At 36.0% G+C, this 24786-nt stretch overlaps 1 long non-coding RNA gene across 1 annotated transcript in view; it reads left to right on the top strand.

Annotated features, from left to right (window-relative positions):
- The window catches only part of LOC103785341 (uncharacterized), a 126898-nt gene that overhangs the window by 72215 nt on the left and 29897 nt on the right, over positions 1-24786 (top strand). Inside the window, exon 4 of the long non-coding RNA XR_008624382.2 lies at positions 15089-15254. This is a non-coding gene — a long non-coding RNA (uncharacterized LOC103785341). The remainder of the gene's footprint in view (positions 1-15088; positions 15255-24786) is intronic.

A 24786-nucleotide genomic window follows, 5' to 3' on the forward strand; every position in this document is an offset into this window, starting at 1 on the left:
TTTGGAGTCTTCTTGGCCAAGAGAAAGGGTCCATTCAGTCAGTTGGGGGGCTTAAATTTTTACTTTTGGTTTATAATTCCATTTATGATAGCATCAAGAATAATAAAATACTTAGGCATAAACTTAAACAAAGAAGTGAAAGACCTGTACATTGAAAACTACAAAAAAAGCTGAAAGAAATTAAAGAAAACCAAATAAATGGAAAAACACCCCATGTTAAAACCTATCAAATTTTATATATTAATTATGTGCAGCTTTTTGTGCATAACAATTACACCTTAATAAAGCTGTTAAAATAAAGGGAACATTCTGAACAATAGTAGAGGATTAAGAGAGTTGGCTGACTGCAAAGGAGAAGATTCAAGAGTTTCAGAATTCAGTGGAGAAATAAGAACTGGATCAAGGGTCAGCAAAGTCAGTTAAATGAAATAAAGAAAACATATAGAATAAGCTTTGAGATCACAACACCTTTGAGGAGATGAATACAGTAGCTGATGACCAAATGATGTAATTACCCTGGGATGGAGTGATGCTAGTGCCCGTTCACCTCTTTGTTGGCAACCGGAGACACTGTCAGTTGGATTGGATGATCACTATGCTTAAAATGTTTCTAGCATTATTACTGCAACTGCTGTGACTCTAAGGACAGACATGACAACAATTACAAAATACCTCTTGAATCTTTTCATTTTCCTCCACATTTACCATTTTATTCTACTCCAGGCCACCATCATCTCTTACCTGGAACGTTGCAATAGCCTCCAGACTGTAATCTCTGCTTTTGATCTTCCCTAGTTCTAGGATAATTCACCAAAAGTCAACCAAATGTGGGATGGTTTATTTGCTAACTCTCTTTGAAGTATTTGTTTCTTTTTTTATTTTTTTTTTTACCATTTACAGTTATGTTCACCTTGTTTCTGCCTCAGCTTCCTGGTGCAACTGTAGCCAGAAGAGGAGAGAGAAGAGGACATTGGAGTGCACGAGAAGAATATATTATAAAAGAATATTGCTTGATTAAAAAGCATTTTTTACTGGATAATACTTCTTAATTTAGAAAAATACCAAGGAGGGCTTTAAAATTGTATCTACACATTGTGGATCTCTTTCACAGTCTCTGCACTTTCCCCACATTCCCTGTGAATTTTTTGTTTCTTCTTCCTTTTGACTTATTTTTTTTTTACAGACAGGGTCTTGCTCTGTCACCTAAGCCAAACTGCAGAAACATGACCATAGCTCACTTTAACCCCCAACTCCTGGACTCAAGTGATCCTCCAGCCTCAGCCTCTGGAGTAGCTGGGACTACAGGCACACACCACCACAACCAGCTAATTAAAAAACAAAATGTAGAAACAGGATCTCACACTGTTGCCCAGGCTGGGCTCCACTCTTGGCCTCAAGCAATCCTCCTGCCTTGGCCTCCCAAAGTGCTGGGATTATAAACATAGGCCACCATGCCCAGCCTCTTCATCCTCTTTAAATAGTATTGTTATCACAAATGCATGTATGCCTAAAGTAGCTGTATATTTAGTTGAGCTTGTTTTACATTTCTACACACATAATATTGTTACTGAAAAAGCAGAGGTTCAGTTTAGGTCCTGTCGCTTGCCACACAGAAAGCCATTCACTGAGATGCCAATTATTGACAAGGAAGAACGCTTTAATTGGATGCTGCCGCTGATGAGATGGGAGCTCAGTCTCAAATCCATCTGCCTGACTGACTAAAACTATGGGTTTATATAGTAGGGAACAAATGCAACAATATGCAAGAAACAAGAACTAGGGAGGGGCAAGTAAGCAATCATAATGAATGAAGGATCTAGCATCTCATTGTCTGGATGTGGTGCTCTGGTGAGTTTCAGTTCTTTGGTACTTTGAGAGGCTTGAAGGTCATTTACTGAGGAAGGAACTCAGATTGAACAGATGTAAGGTTCAAGCTTTAAGACCATAAGAGTCAATTTCTATGTTTACCCAAACAACTATCTATGGGACTATTGGGTTGTTTTCAGCATTATATTGTATGTAGTCTTCTGGGTCTTGATGATTTTTATTGAACATAGGCTTCTGCAGTTTATATATGTTACTGCACACAGTAGAAATTTTTTTCATTTTCACTGTCATACAATATTCAAATATGTGACAGCACCACAATTTTTCATCTATTTCCTGTTAGACTCTGGGTGACTTTCAGTTTTCTGATAATATAAAGAGTACTGGTATACACATTTTACATATCTTGCAGTCATTTGAATAGTTTTTCTAGGATATATACCTAGGAGTGGAATTTCTGAGTTATGGTATGTACAATGCTCAACTTTGGAACATAATGATACACAGTTTACCAATGCAGTTGTACAAATTTATGCTTTCAAAAGCAATGTATATAAATTACTCACTCCAACACTAGATGTAGTCAGACTTCTTAATTTTTGCCTATCTCTCAGATATAAAGTTTCTCATTCTTAATATTCATTTCTCTGATTGCAAATGAGAGGAAGCATCTTGTATATCTAGCAATTCCTTATCCATGAAATATATATTTGTGTCAGTTTATCTATTAATTTGTTTGTTTTTATTATTAATTTGTGGGAATTCTTTACAAATACTTAATTTGAACTCTTTGTTAATAATGTATGTTACAAATATTTTCCCTTGGTTTATGGCTGGTTTTTTACAATCTTTCTTTCACTGACATATCTTTTGCTGAACATATGTTCTTAATTTTAATGTAGTTAAGTTTATCATATTCTTTTGATTAGTGATTTTTGTATTTTATGTAAAAAGCCTTCCTTAACCAAAGGTCAGAAAGATATTCTCCTGTATTTTCAACTTAATGCTGTTTTTCACATTGAATTTCTTACCTACCTAGATTTTTAAAAAATATTTTCCTTTCTGGATAATGACAATCATACTACCATTTACTGATGAGTCCCTTTCTCTACTGACCTGCAATACGTATTTGTCATATATGAATGTTTCATAAATATTGGGTCTATCTTATATTTAATTTCATTTCATTGGTAAAGTTTTCTTTCTCTGACTCGCTCAGTGTCCTACTTTGTAGTTTTAAAATAATATATCTAAATATCTGCAGGGTAATTTACTTATTTTCTTCTTTTGTTTCAGAATGTCTTGGTTATTCTTGATCCTTTGCTCTTTCACATAAACTTTATTATTAGCTTGTCAAGTTCCACTTGACTCCACTCTAGATTTGGCAAGCATTAATGTCCTTACAGTTTTAAGTCTTCTTATCCCAAAACTCATGTCTGTCTCCAAGTTCTTTTTTTTTTTTACATTTCTTTAGCAGATTTTTATAATTTTCTGCATATAGGTACTGTCTACATTTCATTAGATTTATTCTCAGGTTTTATATAGTTTTCATTGCTGCTATGAAAATGTCACCTTTTAAAATTATATTTCCTACTGAGGACATATATTGATTTTTGCCTATTGATCTTACAGCTAGCTCTCTTGCTAAACACCCTTATGATTTCTGATTATTTGTCTTTGGATGTATTAGTCCATTTTCATACTGCTATGAAGAAACACCTGAGACTGGATAATTTATAAAGAAAAAGAGGTTTAATGGACTCAGAGTTCCACATGGCTAAGGAGGCCTCACAATCATGGAGGAAGGCAAAGGAGGAGAAAGGCATGTCTTACAAGGCAGCAGGCAAGAGAGTATATGCAGAGGAACTTCTTTTTATAAAACCAATAGATCTCATGAGACTTATTTACTATCATAGAATGGCAGAGGATAACCCAACCCCATGATTCAATTACCTCCCACTGGGTCTCTCCTATGACACCTGGGGATTATGAAAGCTACCATTCAAGATGAGATTTGGTTGGAGACACAGGCAAACCATATCATTACACCCCTTGCCCCTCCCAAATCTCATGTCCTCACAATTCAAAATACAATTATGCCCTTCCAACAGTCCCCCAGAGTCTTAACTCATTTGAGCATTAACTCCAAAGTCCAAGTCCAAAGCCTATAAAATCAAAACAAGTTAGTTACTTACTGGATACAATGAGGGTACAGGTATTGGGTAAATAGACCTGTTACAAATGGAAGAAATTAGCCAAACCAAAGGGGCAACAGGCTCCATGCAAGTCCAAAATCCATCTGGGCAGTAAAATCTTAAAGCTCCAAAATGATCTCCTTTGACTCCATGTCTCACATCCAGGTCACACTGATGTAAGAGGTGGGGTCCCACAGCCTTGGGAAGCTCCACCCTTTTGGCTTTGCAGGTTATAACCCCACTCCTGGCTGGTTTCACGAGCTGGCATTGAGTGTCTGCAGCTTTTCCAGGTGCATGCATGGTGCAAGCTGTTGGTGAATCTACCATTGTGAGGTCTGGAGAATGGTGACCCTCTTCTCACAGCTTCACTAGGCAGTGCACCAGTGGGGACTCAGTGTGGGGACTCCCACCCCACATTTCCCTTCTGCACTGTCCTAGCAGAGCTTCTCCCTGAGGGTTCCTCCTGTGCAACACACCTCTGCCTGGACATCCGGCCATTTCTATACACCCTCTGAAATCTTGGAGGAGGTTCCCAAACCTAAGTTCTTGATTTCTGTGTACCCACAGGGCCAACATGACGTGTAAGCCACCAAGGCTTGGGGCCTGCACCCTCTGAAGCAACAGCCTGAGCTGTACATTGGTCCCCTTAAGGCATGGGTGGGACACAGGGCACCAAGTCTTGAGACTATACAAACCAGCAAGGCCCTGGGCCTGGCCCATGAAACCATATTTTCCTCCTAGGCCTACAGACCTGTGATGGGAGGAGATGCTGTGAAGACCTCTGACATGCCTTAGAGGCATTTTCCCCAGTGCCTTGGCAATTAATAGTTGCTTTTAAGAGCACCAAAGTCACCTCTTGCATGCTTTGCTGCTTAGAAATTTCTTCCACCAGATACCCTAAAAATCATCCCTCTCAAGTTCAAAATTCTACAGATCTCTAAGACAGGGAGAAAAATGCCACCAGTTTCTTTGCTAAAGCATGAGAAGAATTACATTTGTCCCAGTTCCCAGTAAGTTCCTTATGTCCATCTGAGACCACCTCAGCCTGGAATTCATCGGCCATATCACTATCAGCATTTTGGTCAAAACCATTCAACAAGTCTCTAGGAAGCTTCAAACTTTCCCACGTCTCCCTGTCTTCTTCTGAGCCTTCCAAACTGTTCCAACCTCTGCCTGTTCCAAGGTTGCTTCCACATTTTCTGGTATCTTAATAGCAGTACCCCATTCTACCAGTACCAATTTGCTGTATTAGTCCATTTTCATACTGCTATGAAGAAATATCTGAGACTGGGTAATTTATAAAGAAAAAGAAATTTAATGGACTTACAGTTCCACATGGCTTGGAAGACCTCACAATCATGGCAGAAGGCAAAGGAGAAGCAACCACATCTTACATGATGGCAGGCAAGAGAGTGTGTGCAGGGGAACTGCCCTTTATAAAACCATGAGATCTCATGAGACTGTTTCACTATCACAACAACAGCATGGGGAAACCAGCCCCCTTTATTCAATTACCTCCCACCAGGTCTCTCCCATGACATGTGGGGATTATGGGAGCTACAATTCAAGAAGAAATTTGGGTGGGGACATCGCCAAACCATATCATTGGATAATCTGAGATTTTGAAAGCAACCGATATCACTTGAAAATTATGATAATTTTGAATTTTTTCCTTTCTAATTCTTATCCATTTATTTGCATTTTCTTGAATTACATGCTAACTAAACTTAAAGGAGAATGTTGAGTAAAAATTGTAATATGAAATATACTTGTATTAATTCTAAAGGGAACTCTCCTAATGCTTCTCCATACTGAAAGATGTCTCATTTTTGGTAGACATACATTATAAGACTAAGGAAGTCCTTTCTTGCTACTGTTTGGTAAGAGGTATCATCATGAGGGTAGGTTAAATTTTATAAATTATTATTCTTCATATAGAATAAAACATTTCAAAATTTATTCTGTTTATTTGCTTAATGGCATTTATTGATTTTCTGATTTAAACTGCCTTGCAAGTTTGTGATAAACCCCAACTTGGTTATATGTGCTTGTATTTTTTTAGCTTGTTAAATTTAGTTTTGTAGTATTTTTTACAAAAACTTAAATCTTTTTGTGAGTGAGACTCACCCACAATTATCTTCTCTATTGTGTTTGTGTGGTTTTGATACTAGGGGAATACTGACCTTATAGAATGAGTTGAGAAATAGCCCCTCTTTTTCCATATTCTAGAATTGCAATACAATAGAATGGCTGCTCCTTGTAAATCAACTAAACAATCTTAGTGTGATATTTTCTTTTTAGGAAGATTTTCAACCCCCAATTCATTCTCTTCAGTATACACAAGATTAATACAGGCTCTCAGTTTGTGTCTTGAGTAAGTTTGGTATGGTTTTATTTTTAGAAATTTTCTTTATCTAAATTGAAATTTATTGTTTTTATGTATTTTATTTTGCTTTCATATTTTAAAAATCCCTGTTATGTTTGTGATATACCCACATTTTCATTTTTAAAATTTTTCATTGAGATTTCTTTATCTTTTTGATTAAGTTATCAGAGGTTTATATTTTTTATTTCAATGTAACCAACTTCTGATTTATTTATATTTCCTGTTATATCTGTTTTCTGTTCATTGATTGGCATTGATACATTCATTCTATTTTTTTAACATGACAATTACATCATTAATTTTCAGCATTTATCTTTTTCAAAAAATAAGCACTTTAAAGCTATAATTTTTTCCCCAAAATATCAATTCTGCTTTATCTCTTGCTTTGATATTTTCATTCTTATCTAAGTATTTTATAATTCCTATTATGGTTAATTTTTTATGAGGTATCTTAACTTATCAATGGTTTTCTATTTTCTATTTTTATTTTTTAGGAATGCATAGTAGGTATATATGTTTATGGGGCATATGAGACATTTTGATAAAGGAATACAATGGGTAATAATCACATCAAGGTAAATGGAGTATCATCATCTCAAGCATTTATTACTTTGTTGTGTTACAAACATTCCAGTTATACTCTTATGATATTTAAAAATGTACAAATTGTTGACTATAGTCATCATGCTGTGCTATCAAATACTAGATCTTATTCATTCTAACTATTTTTGTATGATATTTAAAAATGTACAAATTGTTGACTATAGTCATCATGCTGTGCTATCAAATACTAGATCTTATTCATTCTAACTATATTTTTGTACTCATTTCCTTCCCAACCTCTGGTAACGATTATTTTACTCTCTATTACCATGAGTTAAATTGTTTTAAGTTTCAACTATCAAAAATAAGGGAGAACATGTGATGTTTGTCTTTTGGTGGTTGGCTTGTTTCATTTAACATAATGTTCCATCCATATCTTGGCAAATGACAGGATCTTATTTTTTAAGGCTGAATTATACTTCATTGTGTATGTGTACCACATTTTCTATGTCCATTTGCCTGTTGATGGAAACTTAGGTTGCTTCTAAATTTGAATATTGTGAATAGTGCAGCAATACATATGGGAGTACAGAAATATCTTCAACACACTGATTTCATTTTCTTTGGATAAATATTCAGAAGGGGAACTGCTGGATCATTTAGTAGTTCTATATTTAGTTTTTTGAAGAACCACCATACTGTTCTCTATAGTGGCTAAACTCATGTACATTCTCACCAATGGTGTTTGAGGATTCCCTTTTCTCCACATCCTTGCCAGCATTCATTATTGCCTTTATTTTGGATAAAAGCCATTTTAAGTGGGATAAGATGATATTTGATTTGCATTTATTTGATGATCAGTGATGTTGAGCATCTTTTCACATACCTATTTGCCGTTTATATGTCTTCTTTTGAGAAATGACTATTTGGACATTTTGCCCATTTTTAAATTGGATTATTAGATTTTTTTCCAATTGTTTGAGCTCCTTATATATTCTGGTTATAAATTCCTTGACAGATGGATAGTTTGAAAATTTTTCTCCCATTCTGTGGGTTGTCTCTTCACTTTGTTAATTTTTTTTTCTGTGCAGACGCTTTTTAACTTGATGTGATCCCATTTGCCCATTTTTGCTATGGTTATCTCTGTTTTTGAGGTGTTATTCAAGAAACCTTTGCCCAGACCAATGTCCTGTGGAGTTTTCCCAATGTTTTCTTTTGATAGTTTAATAGTCTTAGGTCTTAGATTTAACTCTTTAATACATTTTGATTTGATTTTTGTAGATGATGAAAAATAGGGTTCTAGCTTCATTCTTCTGCCTATAGACGTCTAGTTTTCCTAGCACAATTTATTTAAGAGATTGTCTTTCTCCACTGTATGTTCTTGGCACCTTTGTCAAAAATAAATTCAACATAGCTGTATGGATTTGTTTCTGATTTATCTATTCTGTTTCTTTGGTCTATGTGTCTGTTTTTATGCCAGTACCATGCTGTTTTGGTTACTATAGCTCTATAGAATAATTCAAAATCAGAGAATGTGCTTCCTCTCATTTTGTTCTTTTTGCTCAGAATGACTTTGGCTATTCTGGGTCTTTTGTGATTTCACATGAATTTTGGAATGATTTTTTTCTATTAATGTGAATAATGTATTGGTATTTTAATAATGATTGCACTGAATCTGTAGATTACTTTGAATAGTGCAGACATTTTAACAATATTGATTCTTCCAATCCATGAGCATAGAGTATCTTTTCATTTTTTTCTGTTCTCCTCAATGTCTTGCATCAATGTTTTATAGAGTACATTGTAGATATCTTTAAATTCTTTAGTTAAATTCATTTCTAGGTATGTTATTTTATTTGTAGCTATTGTAACTGGGATTACTTTCTTGATTTCTTTTTCAGATTGTTCACTGTTGTAATATGTAAATACTATTGATTTTTATATGTTGATTTTGTATCCCTCAACTTTGCTGAATTTGTTTATTGGTTCTAATAGATTTTTGTTAAGGTCTTTAGGTATTTTTCAGATATAAGACCATATCATCTGCAAACAAAGATGACTTACTTCTTTTCAATTTGGATGTTCTTTATATCTTTTTCTTGTCTGATTGCTCTAACTAGAACTTCCAATACTATGTTGAATAATAATGGTGAAAGTGGATGTTTCGGTTTGTTCCAGATCTTAGAGAAAAAGTTTTCAGTTTTTCTGTATTCAGTATGATGCTAGCTGTGTGTCTGTCATGTATGGTTTTTATTGTGTTGAGATATATACTTCTATACCACATTTTTTAGGGCTTTTATTATGAAAGGAGGTTGAATTTTATCTAATGCTTTTTACCTTCGGTTGAAATGATTGCATGTTTTTGTCCTTCATTCTTTTGAAATGATATATCACATTGATTTATTTGCATTTGCTGAATCATTCTTGCATCCCTGGCATAAATCCCTCTTGGTCATGATGAATTATCTTTTAAATGTGTTGTTGAATTTGGTTTGTGAGTATTTTGTTGAGGATTTTTGCATCAGTATTCATGTGGAACATTGGCCTGTAGTTTTCTTATTTTGATGTCTCTGTCTGATTTTGGTATCAGGGTAATACTGGCCTCACAGAATGAGTAAGGAAGTATTTGCTTCTTTATTTTTTTGGAATTGTTTGAATAGGATTAGATTAATATTAGTTATTTAAATTTTGGGTGAAATTTAGCAGTTGAAGGCTTTGGGTCTCTGATTTTTCTTTACTGGGATACTTTTTATTATGGTGTTGAACTCATTACTTGTTATTGGTCTATTTAGATTTTGGAAATCTTCATGATTCGGTCTTGGTAGGTTGTATGTGTCTAGGATTTAATCTATTTCTTCTAGGTTTTCCAATTTACTGGCATGTAGTTGCTCATAGTAGTCTCTAATGATTCTCTGAACTGCAGTATCAGTTGTAATACCTCCTTTTTATCTCTGATTTTATTTATTTGGGTCTTCTATCTTTATGTCTTTGGCTAAATGTTTATCAATTTTATTTTTTTAAAATAAGCCACCTTTTTGTTTAATTGACATTTTGTATTGTTTGTTTTGTTTCAATTTCATTTATTTCTGCTTTGATCTTTATTATTTCTTTTCTCCTACTAATATTGGCTTTGGTTTGCTCTTTGTTTTCTAGTTCTTTAAGATGCATCATTAGGTTGTTAATTTGAGGATTATCTGCTTTTTTGATGTGGAGTGCTTATTGCTATAAGCTTTCTTCTTAGTATTGCTTTTGCTGCATTCCATAGGTTTTGATATATTGTGTTTCCATTTTTGTTTGTTTCAAGGAATTTTTAAATTTTATTCTTAATTTCTTCATTGACCCACTGGTCACTCTAGAGCATATTGTTTATTTTCCATGTGTTTGTATAGTTTCCGATATTTTTCTAATTATTTATTTCTAGTTTTATTCCATTGAGAATAAAACTGGAAAGATGAGACACTTGATATTTTTTCAATTTTTTAATTTTTTAAGACTTGTTTTTTGTTCTAACATATGATCTATCCTTAAGAATGAGCCATGCCTTGAGGAGGAGAACGTGTATTCTGCAGCTCTTAAATGAAAGATTGTGTAAATATATATTAGGTCCATTTGGTATATAATGTAGATTAAGTCCAATGTTGTTGTTGGTGGTGGTTTTCTGTGTAGTGGTTCTGTCCAATGCTGAAAGTGGGGTGTTGAAGTCTCCAGCTAATATTGTATTAGGGTCTATCTCTCTCTTTAGCTCTAATAATATTTACTTAATATGTTTGAGTGTTCCAGTGTTGAATGTATATATATTTACAAGTGTTACACCCTCTTGCTAAGTTGACTTCTTTGTCATTATATAATGACCTTCTTTGTCTCTGTTTATAGTTTTTGTTTTGAAATCTATTTTGTCTGATGTAAATATAGCTACTTCTGCTTTTTTTGTTTCCATTTTCATGCAATATTTTTCAGTTCCTATATTTTAAGTCTAAGTTAGTCTTTATAAGTGAAGCGTGTTTCTTATAGTTACCAGATTGTTAGAGCTTGTTTTTTTATTATTGTTATTGTTCAGGCTCTCTATGTCTTGTGATTGGAGAGTTTAGTCCATTTACATTCAATGTTATTATTAGTAAGTAAGGACTTACTACTACCATTTTGTTATTTGTTTTCTGGGTGTTTTATGTGTGCTCTTCTCTTTCTTCCTTCCTTCTTCCCTGTATTCCTTTTTGGGAAGTTAATTTTTTTTGGTGGATTGTTTTAATTTACTGATTTTCAGTTTTTTGTGTATCTGTTGTAGGTTTTATGATTTGAGGTGACCATGAGGTTTGGAAATAACATCTTAGAACTCATTATTTTAAACTGATCACAACTTAGCACTGGATACAAAACAATCCAAACTCACAACAACGAAAGAGAAAACTAATAAAAGCTCTACACTTTAACTTAATCCCCCTGCTTTCTAACTTTTTGTTGCTTCCATCTATGTTTTATTATACTATGTCTTAAAAGTTGTAGTTATTATTTTTGATAGGTTTATCTTTTAGTCTTTGTATTCAAGATATCAATAGTTCACGTACCACAATTACAGTGTTATAATATTGTGTGTTTGTTTGTGTACTTACTATTACCAGTGAGTTTTGTACCTTCAGATGACTTCCTATTGCTCATTAGTGTCCTTTCATTTTAGATTGAACAGCTCTCTTTAGCATTTCTTGTAGGGCAGTTCTGGTGTTGATGAAATCCCTCAGCTTTTGTTTGTCTGGGAAAGCCTATTTCTTCTTCATGTTTAATGGGTATTTTCACTGGGTATACTCTTCTAGGATAAAAGTCTTTTTTCCTTCAGCATTTTAAATATGTAATGCCACTCTCTCCTAGATTGTAAGGTATGTTATTTGTGTCTTTTCTCTTGCTGCTTTTAGAATCCTTTCTTTATCCTTGACCTTTGGAAGTTTGATTATTAAATGTCTTGAGGTAGTTTTATTTGGATGAAATCTACTTGATGTTCTACAACCCATCTATACTTGAATTTTGATATATTTCTCTAGGTTTGAAAAGTTATCTGTTATTATCTCTTTGAATAAAATTTATACCTTGATCTCTGTACCTCTTCTTTAAGGCCAGTAAATCTTAATTTGCCCTTTTGAGATATTTTCTAGAACTTATAGGCAAGCTTCATTCTTTTCTATTCTTTTGTTTCTTCTGACTGTGTATTTTCAAATAGCCTGATTCTTTCTTCTGCTTGATCAGTTCTGCTGTTGGGAGATTCTGATGCATTCTTCTGTATGTCAATTGAATTTTTCAGCTCAGAATTTCTACATGTTTCAAAAATTATTTCAGTATCTTCGTTAAATTTATCTGATAGGATTCTGAATTCCTTCTCTGTGTTATCTTAAATTTCATTGAGCTTCCTCAAAATTTCTATTTTGAATTTTCTGTCACTCTTGGATTGATCAGTGGTGACTTTTTCAGTTTGTTTAGTGAGGTCATGATTTCCTGAATGGTCCTGATGCTTTTGGATGTTTGTGAGTGTCTGGGCATTGAATAGTTAGATATTTATTGTAATATTTGCAGTCTGCACTTGCTTGTACTCCTCTTGTAGAGGGGTGATGCAAGCTCCACTGTGACTACCAACCACACTGAGACTGTGCTGAGTCACACCCAAAGATAGCACAGCACTGGGTCTTGCTCAAGACCCATGGTGACCACTGCCTAGTTACTGCCAGTGGAAGGAAGGAGTCTCCCCCAGGTTACTGAGCTGCACTGCTTGGGTTGGGGGAGGGGTGATGCAAGCACTCCCTTGTCCACCTGGCTGGTGTCTCATTAGGTCAACCCAAGTCTACTGCCTTCTAGCCCAGCACGCACCAAGACTTGCCCAGGAATTGCAGTCCTTGTCGCCTAGACTGCCTTTGAGGTTTATGTAGTATCCCAGAGTGCTTTGGCCCATGGTAGTGGGGCTAGCCAGAACTCTAGTTCCAACCACTGGGAAGGGCAATTCCTCTCTTGCTGGGACGGATATAAGGGCTCCCTCCATGGGCACTGGCTGAGTTCTGCCTTATCTTGTTTTCTACTGTGGCTGGGCTGCACTGAGTTCCAATGCAAAGTCCCACATCACTGCACTCTCTCCCCCACAAGAACACAGATCCTCTCTGCAGCATCAGCAATTCAAGACTATCTTTCCTAACCTCTTCAATGCCTCTTTCTTTGATATGATGTTAGAACCTGGTACTGTGATCACTCACTTGATTTTTGGTTCTCATAAAAGTGCTTTCTTGTGTGGATAGTTGTTCGATTTAGTGTTCCTGTAGGGGGACTATTGTTGGAGAGTTCTATTAGGCCAACCTGCTCTGTGTCTTCCCCTATAGTTTCTTTTTGACTGAGTTACATTCAAATTTATTTTTTACACTTTATAGAAATATTAGGGAGGTTAAAATTTATCCTTTATTTACTGAGCTCTAATTTAACAGAATTGAAATTGTGGTCAGAGAATGTATTATGTTTGACACTAAGTCTTTGAAATTTATTGAGATTTGCTTTAAAGCCTAGTGATATGCTTAATATCCCATTCTATTCCTATGTGGAGGAATCATAAGGCGAGAGACAGACCCTCTCTTTCAATATGTAGCACAAGGGTTCTTATTTATCCTCTGGACAATAGCATACAGATACATGTCTCAAGTTTATCTAGTAAGATTCTCTTGCCTGTAGCTTTGAATAATGAGGGTTAGAGATTTTTCCCAGCCAATGTGGAAGGTTTGAGAGACTACTGGTGTGGCAGCAAGAATCCAGTAGCAGCAGTATCAATTCCTATGTCCTAAGCAGACTTCAGGCTCATAACCTGCTTTCCTTATTTTTCTGCCAGAGTCTAATTCTCAACTGTTGATTAATTCTCTAAGTTATTGATATCTTGCCAATACATTCCTTTTCTGATTAATATAACCAAAGTCAGTTTCTGTTGCTTAGAACTCAGAATTCTGACAACTGTGAAACACAATGCTTCTGAGGGAATTACAGCATATTACTTTTTGCTTTATTTTATTTAATCTTCTGTTTGTCTCCTCAGGAAGTGTTATTTATTATCCTCATTTAACAGATAGGAAAACTGGGGATTCAATATTTGAAGCACTTTATTCAATACCACACAGCCTGTAAACTGTGAAACCAGAATTCAAGCCAGCTCTGCCTGATTCTTGAACTGCTACTCTTTAAGCCTTCCAGATATTCAATGGGTGATTTTAAACCTTTCTTTCTGACCCTAATATTCTATGAACTGAAGAATAAATACAGATTGCCAAGTATAAATCAGGAATAGCTTAGGTACTGAGAGGTCAAACTCTAGAAGCCACAAATATTCATATATTCTTAAGTTTTAATTGAGAAAAGTACTTCTCCTAGGCTTTTTACTTCATATACTCTGTGAGATGAATTTTTAGAAACTGACCTTCTCTTATTCACTGCCCCAACTCTGCAAATTTGCCACACGTGCCTTGGCAACATGAACCACCATAACACAGAGGGGCTGGTGACTTAACATACTTTGTCATCCCCCTGGCATAACAGAGGGGTTCTTTTAGGTCATGGGCCACTTTTCTTCTTGTAGGTTTATTGAAAGTTTGTGTGTTCATGCTCATTAAGTAACTTCTAGCAACCTTGGCTAAATAAGTTGGTAAAAGGCTGAACTCATAGTCAGTATTGCTTCATAATACACACATGCAGAGCTCATAATATATGTGACAGTTGACTCACTTAAATCACCTAATTAACTTTTTGCAGTCTTGTATAAATATAATAAATTAGCTATAGAAATGAAAGATGTTTTCAAGTTAAATTTAACTCCACTGAACTCATAGAATCAGAGTTAACTTATATTTCATTTTAGGTGATTTTAGAGAAAGTTGTTTTAAAGGCAAAACATTCTTAAAAGACTGAATTTGTTTCTACCTCCATTTTTCTTAATTACTTTCATGAAAAACCTATTGATTTTATAATCTATTAATTTGCAGTGGAGAAACTGTGCTCTTTTGTTGATGTAGAACTAATAACGTACATAAATGTTTATAACTTTTAACCTCATCTTAAATATTTTTTGTTTTAAATCACACATAGCTGGCATTTTAAGGTATTTCTTGGTTTTTTTTTTTTCCCCCACTTGCAGAATGCTTCGATGTCTTAAATGGTACATCCAAACTTAAGTGAAATAGAGCTGTGAGGACATTTTGGGGAGAAGTGACCTAGATAAGTACTGACTGTTGCATTCATCTCTCTTCTTGCTGATTGTGATGATTTCCTGTGCCATAGCCATTCAAAGTCTGCCAAAAAAGGTTAGTAATTAGGGTCTCACAAATAGTATCCAGGTACAAAAATGAAATTAAACTATCTCTGGGAACAGGAGTTTGCTTTTTGAGAGGAGCAGAATAAAACAGAGTTAAGGAAGAAGTGTTAATTTTAGCTGTCACATACCAGTTGAACAATTCTGATAGTGATACTGTTGTTTTCCAGGTGAGTAAAAGAGTCATGGAAATTAGCATACAACATAAAAATCTGTAGAAATCAAGGTAGATGTGTTACAAGAGTGGCCTAAGGAAATCCATCTGGGGATGAACAACAGGAATTCCTCATTTGGACTGCTTCTGTTATTACTCACTCAGAGACTAGAGGAAATTGTTAGATTGTCTGTGGTGTCCTTTATCTATCCTAAAATGTAGAAAGTGAAGTAGGGAAGGATGAGGAGTTGATATGCAGAAGAGGAAGCTGAAATAACCTTCCCTCAATTATTTTTCTTAAAATTGGCCTCTGAAGGGAACCCGAATGTTTAGGCATTATTTCACTCTGTCTTACACTCTATTTGTGACAGATAAATGAAATGGTAGACTGTCCATTCTTTGGCTAATGTCAGCAGCCAAATTAATCAAACTGTGGGAAGTTGCTGATATATTTATATGAAAATAACTTTTAAAAAGGCCCAATTGTACACCTGGTTTGTTTCATGGTTCAGGCTGAATATATTTATCTGATATATCATGTGATAATATTAGTAACGAAAGCCCCTAAATTAGCAAGTGGTTTGCCTACATCTCCAAGTCCTTTTTCTTTCCATCCTATGCCACTGATATTCCACCTGAATTGGGGAAATTAATTATCAAAAAGTGTCTATTTGTTTCCATCTTCTTTCTTATTCAAATACTATTTATTTTAAATTACTGTTTACTAATTAATGCTAAATAAATGTAATGCACTGTTAGCTAACCAGAGATTTATAAATAACTTTATTTCTTCATTTTCTCCCTGGGTTTTCTGCTATTTATTATTATTTAAGTTTTAGTGCTTTGAGAGTACAGCCAGTATTTCAATAGCACTTTCCTCTAATGCTTAATCCTAACTCATAACAGAAATATGTATTAAAAGCTTGAGTACATGCATATAAAGAGAAAACATTTTTCTCAACCATCAACACTTCATATTAAATCTTTGGAATATTTAGTGCCTTATCGTCATTTTAATTCTTATTCTGAGTCACAGACAGCATGAACTGAGTTTACAGGGTAATCACTGCGGTAACATTTTCTTCCTCTAGATTATCTTTCCTGGGATTAATTGTATTGAGATCACTGCCCTGAGTCATAGTCTTCTGTATTTTAATAGGGTATCAGGCATGGTTCAGATAAAGAAACTTTATTGGGGCTATTTTTGTATCCTCTGTGGATTGGATGAAGATGGAATGTTCTTTGAAGAAATTGTGAGGAAGAAAGAACACAGTTTTCTCCATTACTATTTAACTTAACAGAAATTTTGATCAGTTGGATTTTAAAATCCATATTTCAAAACTTTCTTAAAAGTTTGCATACTTTAAATTCAACATTTTAAAAATTAAAATTAAAAATAAAGTATGTGTGTATGTATATATTCCTTAAATAATTTTAATAAAAATTTTGTTTATATTTGTCTAGGTTTTTTGAAGTATAAATTATATTATAGTATTATTTTAATCTCTCAGATGAATGCTTTTTTATGTACCAGGTAATTTTCTCGGTACTGAGATACATCAGCAGATAAAAAACCAAGAACATGTTAAATATCTGTTCTCCTGGAAGGTATAGTCTATGACAAACGGGGGAGGCTGAAAAATAAATAAACAAGTATATGGATATTATGTCAGATGCTAATGAGTGCTGTGAAAGCAGGAGAACCCAGCAGGGTTAGAGGAATAGGGAATGTGTACGTGTGTTTTTTTATTTTTTCTTTTTTGTTGGGTTGCCATGGAAGGTAACAGAGTACTAAGGCAAATTAGAGAGTGAATGGTTCACGTAATACACACAAAATGGAGGAAATAGCAAGAGTGAAGTGTCTGTGGTGGTATCTTGCTTAGTATTCCAAGGAACAATAAGCAGCCTAATATGACTGGAGTGAAGTGGGCTAACAGGAAAGTATTAATAGATAAGAGATGAGGACAAAGAGTTATCAGGGGGTCAGATTTGCAGGCCCTTTTAGGTGCATGTGAAGGACTGGCTTCTGTACTTAATGAGATGGAAAGCCATTGAGAGTGACATGATCTGATTTAAATTTTAAGAGAATCACTGTGGCTGTCTGCCATGGGGAAAAAAGTGGTGTATGTATCTTTCCATATTTTGGTATAATAGGGAGTTAGGCGCTCTAGAAAATGTATCTTAAAATATAAAATCAGAGAATGAAATAATTACTCAAGCCAGTCCTCTTATTTAATGTTCTAACCTAAATCACTACTAATTACAAGCAGAATTTATTTTTGCATGAAGCCTTTTGTGTGATCACTCTTCAAGTATAAACACAGAAAAATGCCTCATATAATACCATGTAAATTAATTAAGAAAAAATATAGTGAATCTCAAAAGGAAGAAAGGAAATCACTAAGTGCCAGAAACAAATAAAGAACTCAGTTCCAAAAGGAACCTTGAAGTGATACCCTAGCAGTTCATAAGACTGTCAGATGCAGCCTTGAGTCCCTCCAGGATAGTGGATTAGAAAAAATATCTTTGAAGATTTTGAAGACAGCCCTAGCGAAATGCAAAAACAATCTTACAGACTTCCCAGGCTCTGGAAGTAGCTATAAATCATCTCCTGAGAGAAAAGTCAAGAACCCAAGCTGCACCAAAAGTATGTGGTCAAAATTTGTAGTAATACATAAAGCAGGAATAATAAACTTTGAAATTCATTTTTAAAAACTGGTCTGATACCAGAGGAATCTTCTGTACTGAGGCATAAACAATAAAACCTCAATAACTCTATAAAGAAAATTCTGCATCCCTGTATGTTTGGGACACACAAAGGAAAAAATAAATCACCCACTGAAAGTGATCTCTCTTTGTGCATATACAACTTATTTATTTTTTACAAAGACACAATCTATAGAGAGAGTTAACAGAGGAAAGCAGTCACCAACTAAAGATAATATGTCACGTGTATACATATACGGACACAGATGCGCACGCACACACACACACACACAATTTTTTTTTTACAGAGACACAATTTTGAGAGAGAGAGTAGGCAGAGAAAAGCATGAAAATAACATACTAAAAACAGAGATAATAGAACAATTTGGAAGAGATTAATAAGTATGTTCATAGTTCTTCAACAAAATATAAAATTATCAAAATATTTGAAGAAGAAATAATAACCTAATGTAATGACAGATCATAAACACTAAAGAACAAAATGAAACTATTAGAAATAAAAGTAATATAGTCATTGCTAAAACAAAACCCTGGGGAGGAGGTGGAGTAAGATAGCCGAATAGGACCCTCCAGCAATTGTCTTCCCCACAGGAACACCAAATTAAACAACTGTCTACACAAGAAAAAGTCTTCACAGGAACCAAAAATCAGATGAGTGATCATTGTACATAGTTTTGACATCATATCAAGGAAAGAGGCACTGAAGAGGGTAGGAAAGACAATCTCAAACGGCCAACACCACCCAACTCCATCCATCAGCGGCAGCTATATGGAATGGAGAGAGAATATGTGTGCTTGCAGGAGAGACAGCTCAGTGATTGTGGGACTTTGCATTGGAATTCAGTGCTGCCTGCCACAGTGGAAAGCAACATGTGCAGAACTCAACCAGCAACCACAGAGGGAACATTTAGACCAGCCGTAGCCAAAGGAAAATAATCCATGCCAGCGTTTGGTTCCTGCTATTACCACCACTGCAGGCTAACGCTCTCTGGGGTCCTAAATAAACTTGAAAAGCAGTCTAGGCCCCAAGGACTGCAATTCCTGTGCAAGTTCTGGTGCTGTGCTGGGCTCAGAGCCAGTGAACTTGGGGTGCACACGACCTAGTGAGACACCAGCTAGGGTGGCTAAGGGAGTGCTTGTGTCACCCTCCCACAGCCCCAGGAAGTGCAGCTCACAGCTCCTTCCCACTTGAAGAGGGAAGAGGGAAGAGAGTAAAGAGGACATTGTCTTGCAACTTGGATACCAGCTCAACTACAGTATAATAGGCCACCAGACAAATTCCTGAGGCCCCTATTTTAGGCCCTAACTTCCAAATGACATTTCTAGACACACCCTGGGCCAGAAAGGAACCCTCTGCATTGAAGGGAAAGACCCTGTACTTGCAGGATACATCACCTGCTGACTAAACAGCATTTGAGCCTTGAAAAAACATGAGTGGTAACCAGGAAGTACTCACCACAGGCCTTGGGTGACACCCAATGCCGTGTTGGTTTCAGGTGTGACCTAGTATATTCCCAGCTGTGGTGGCCACGCAGAGAGACTCCTGCTTGAGGAAAGGAGAGGGAAGAGTAAAGACGAGTTTGTCTCACATCTTGGGTATCAGGTCAGTAAAAAACAAACAAACAAAAAAAACAACGGGCTTCTTTTGTTCCAGGCCTTGCCTCCTGGGTGGCATTTTTAAACCCACCCTGGGCCAGAGGGGAGCCCACTTCTTTGAAGACAGAAACACAGGACTGGCAGCATTTACCATAAGCTGACTGAGCAGCCATTGGGCCTTGAGTGAACATTGGTGGTAGCCAGGCAGTACTTGTCTCAGTACTTGCCTCAGGCCTGGGGTGTCGGTGACCACAGGGAGATCATCCATCTGCTTGAGGAAAGGAGAACAAAGAAAGTAAAGGGCTTAATCTTGCACCTTGATTGCCAGCTCAGCCATAGTAGAATACAGCACCAAGTAAATTCCTAAGGATCCTGATTCCAGGTCCTGGCTCCCAGATGACATTTTAGGACTTGTCCTGGGCTTAGGGGGAGCTCGTCATACTGAAGGGAAAAACACAAGCCTGGCTGGATTTGCCACCAGCTGAATAAAGAGTGCTTGGGCCTTGAGTGAACATTGGCAATAGCCAAGGAGTGGTCACCATGGACCTTAGGCAAGAAACCCGGTGCCGTGCTGGCTTTGGATCTGACCCAGCATAATCTCACTGGTATTTTACTTCTTGTCCATTTACTTTTTAGTTTATCATACACACCATGTTTACTAGTACTAAAACTGTCTTAAAATATTGCAATTTTGACCCTTTTTCTAATTGAACTTTATGTTTTTACAAGCACATTTTATTACATATGAATGAGACTTTACCATGTTATATATAACTCTTAATTCTGTAAATAATAGATTGCTTATCTGAAATATAGCTGATATTTGTTTCTTAATTATTTGGCTATTCCCTATATGTTATACTCTACTAAAGATCATGGGATTTAGATTCAGAAAACTTACTTCCTAGCTCTTATTATTTCTGTGAACTTGCAAAAGAAAACAAAAATGAACCATTGTTTTTTTATCTGTAACAGGAAATGTACTTCACAGGATTGTAATGAGAATTAAATTAGATAATATACATGAAAATCACTTCTGAATTGTCAAGTAATTTGTTAATACTGTCACTATTATCCAGATGTTTGGTAGACTTAAATGGTTTGCCTTTGCCTGTATAGCGAGTAAAGAAGCAGCACTTTGGCATTACCAGTTCCAAAACCCAAAACGATACAGAAATCCCGTAACAGAAAATTAAACAGTCTAACCTGGATTCCTCCTACCCCCCTGCCCACCACCTTCATGCTGTGATTCCCAAGATGATTGGAGGGAAAATGCCAGAAACAGATCCATAAACTGCCCATGAGACATACTATAAACAGAAAATGAACCCATCTTATGTCAGGGCAGGTGATTGAAAAATTAAAAGAGCTTAAGAATAGAAAACTCTGCAATTCCAGATGGTCTCCCTCTGAGTGCACAGGCGATAAGTGACTTGGGGAATCTGTGATGAACATGTGCGAGTCATCTCTGAAAACGGAGGACGCACAGGTGGCTGGTTTTGAATTGAACACCACACCTGTCTTTGTAATAATGCTTGCAATTCGGCACTGCCTTTCATCAGGGCTTCTTGACAGGTTTTGCAGATATACCACTGCAGTTTTTACAAGGGATGTTAAACCCATTTTGGAGAGAGAAATCTTAGAATTGTATGATAAAATAAATGAAGGTTGCAGAGTGGGCTAGAATAGAACAAAGAAATCCTGATAGCCCTCTTTAGGGAAATATGTTGTATGCTTTCTTTTTTTTTTTTTAATTAAAGCTGATCTCTTTTAAAATTTCACTCAGAAATTAAACAAACATTTACAAAGCACCTACTCTGGGACAATACACGAGGCACAAATAATATACAAAAATGAGTAGAGATTAGTCCCTGCATACAATAAATTTATATTTAAGGGCTAGAGAGGCATTCATTTATAACATGGCTATAGGCCATCATTTTTAAGTAGAATAATATTGGCATAAACAAATGTTAGGTAATCATGGAAGACAGTGATTTTGGTGGAGTAATTGTGGAAGACTTCACAGAGTAAACGGCAATAGTGTAGTTAATCGCATTTTTACAGAAATGTAAATAAGGAGAGAATGGTCCAGACAGAAGCAGTGGCTTAGGTAAAAGTACATGCATGTGAAAGTTTCTGACAAGTTTATAAATGTTCAAATAGTCTGGGATTAACAAGTATCTAACAAATCTGTATCGTCTAGATTATAGTGCAGGCATGTATGGCTGTGTAGATGAGTGTGAAAAAGAAGAGATAAGAATGATTGTGGGAAGTAAGCATGATTGTGAGGGTAGGCTCTGGTTATATTGTGGAGACTTTGAAACTATGAATAGGAATTTGTTTTCTATAGAAAATGGGGCAGGGATCAGGGATAGGAGGGGAATGTGAACATAACAATGCTGGTGGAAATGTGGACAGTGAATTAAGGAGGGAAAGGAAGAGGGTAGTAAAATGGCTATTAAAATGAATCAGCTGAGAGATGGGGCTTGAAAGGAGAAGATGGAGTCAAGATATTTCAGACATAGAATATATTTTATCTCTGATTAAATGCTGAGGGTTAGGGAAGAGAAAAGTTGAGAATGACTCCAAGACCTATAGCTAGAGACCGAGTGGATAGTGATGGCATTAACTAAGAGAAGACACAAACATAGGCAAGTAGCTTTAAGATGAGGAGGAGAATATCAACTCAGCTTTTGATATTTTAAGTTAGATATGCAAATGAGGCACCCTTAAAGAGAAGACCAATAGGAACTCAGAAATTAATCTGGCCTTAGAGAGAAAAGACCCAGCTCTTTCTCTAAGATTTGTAGGTCCTAAGACAAGACTGCAAATGGAGGACTGTGTACCATATGTTAAATATTTAAAAGTTATAAATCAAGCCACAAACTGTTAAATAAAATATCTAACCTCCTACCATGACAAACATGCTTTCATATCAACCTCAAAGGCCAAGTTCGAATTACAGTTCCATGATAAAATATAGTGGCAGTAACTCAGAAAGGACCTCTCCTCCTCCCACTTTACCCTCCTTCCCACTAGCCCTATCCATGCACAGGCCTCAGGGTCACACATGGAAATCCCAGGCTTAGGAGCTATGTGAAGCCATTATGAAGATCTTGAAACTATGAGAAGAAATTTGTTTTCTATTCTCTAGAAAATGGGGCAGGGATAGGGGCAGGGAAGGAATGTGAACATGATAATATCTCCACTTCATCCCTGCTTCTCACAAACAACCACTCCTTTGTCACCACTTGGATCTTGGGATACACTGGATGTTTGGAAGTATAGTCCTGAAGTCAAGAAGCCACTAGGCCCTGGAAGTAGATTCAACGAAATAGAGAATGTGAATAGGAATTATGATGGTCCCAGGTACCCAGCGTCTGAATCAGAAGGGAGAGTGTGGGCTGGGAGACAACTGGCCCTGGAGGGGGAGGATGGGAGATAGAGCAAATGTCTAAAGCTTGGAGTCTAGAAGGGGACTTCTCTTGCCCTGGTCTAAAAGGGTTGATGAGAAGAGACTCCTAGAAAAGTAGATTTGACAGTCAAATATTTATGGGAGTGAATGAAATAAAGAAAGCATAGAGGAATAGGAAAGATAAAGTATTAAAAGGTAATTTAAATTACAAATAAAAGGTCATTACCACTTGTTTTAATTTCAATTTTAAGTTCTGAAGTACATGTGCAGGTGTAGGATGTGCAGGTTTGTTACATAGGTATACGTGTGCCATGGTGGTTTGTTGCACCTATTAACCTATCACCTAGGTGTTAAGCCCAGCATGCATTAGCTATTTTTCCTAATGCTCTTCCTCCCGCTTTCCCCCAACAGGCCCCCGTGTGTGTTGTTCCCCTCCCTGTGTCCATGTGATCTCATTGTTCAGCTCCCACTTATAAGTGAGAACATGCGGTGTTTGGTTTTTCTGTTCCTGTATTTGTTTGCTGAGGATAATGGCTTCCAGCTCCATCCATGTCCCTGCAAAGGAAATGATCTCATTCCTTTTTACGACTGCATAGTATTCCAAGATGTAGCTGTACCACATTTTCTTTATCTAGTGTATCATTGATGGGCATTTGGGTTGATTTCATGTGTTTGCTATTGTGAACAGTGCTGCAACGAGCACACATGTGCATGTATCTTTGTAATAGAATGATTTATATTCCTCTGGGTATATACTCAGTAATGGGATTGCTGGGTCAAATGGTATTTTTGGTTCTAGACCTTTGAGCAATTGCCATACTGTCTTCCACAATGGTCGACATTACCACTTTTAAGAAGTAGATCATATAGTACCCAAATATGGAGCTGGGAGGGGAGGAAACAAAGGTAGCAAGTGCAGTGTACCCTTACAAGAAATGTATCAGAAGAAAGAAGCAGCTATAGGAAGAACTTACAAAGATCAAGAATTAGGGATTTTTTTAAAAAAATAATAAAGGGTTAGTTTTTCTTGTTAAAATGTCTCGTTGCAATAGTGAAAGCTACCCAAAAAGCAGATTAAAGGGTTAAAAACCAGGTGTCATTTAGAACAAGGAGTTTAACTGATGAAGCCTAGGTTTGTATACATGCGGGAAAAAATACAAATGAGGCAGAAATATTAATTTTTATGAAAAATGTAGCTGTACTGACTACCATTAATGTCAACATTAATAAATAGTTTCTGTGAAGGATGCAGTTTATGTTATTTCAGTCAATACATGGAGTTGATTGTCTAAGTACTGGCATGTCTAATTTTATATATGAATCAAGAATGTCTATCCTGGGAAGAAAAGTCAGCAATCATACTGTGAACCCAGTTCTCTGCTCAGAGAAGAGTGGAAGAGCATAAATTACACCCAGCCATGGAACAGCCACACTCAGTGTATTAGACAAGACACATATGTGTAAATAACAAAAGACACTATAGAATCATCAATAGGAAATTGTAATTATTTTGGTGATAAACAAAATAGGGATATCAATGTAGCTGGGCTGGCAGTCCAGAGATCCTAGGGTTTTAGCTTAGTTTGCTAGATTGTTTGTGAATCAGGATAAAATATTCAACTCAGCCTT

The sequence above is a fragment of the Pan paniscus genome, chromosome 1 (genome assembly GCF_029289425.2).
Source record: "Pan paniscus chromosome 1, NHGRI_mPanPan1-v2.0_pri, whole genome shotgun sequence".
In the NCBI taxonomy this organism is placed as follows: Eukaryota; Metazoa; Chordata; class Mammalia; order Primates; family Hominidae; genus Pan; species Pan paniscus.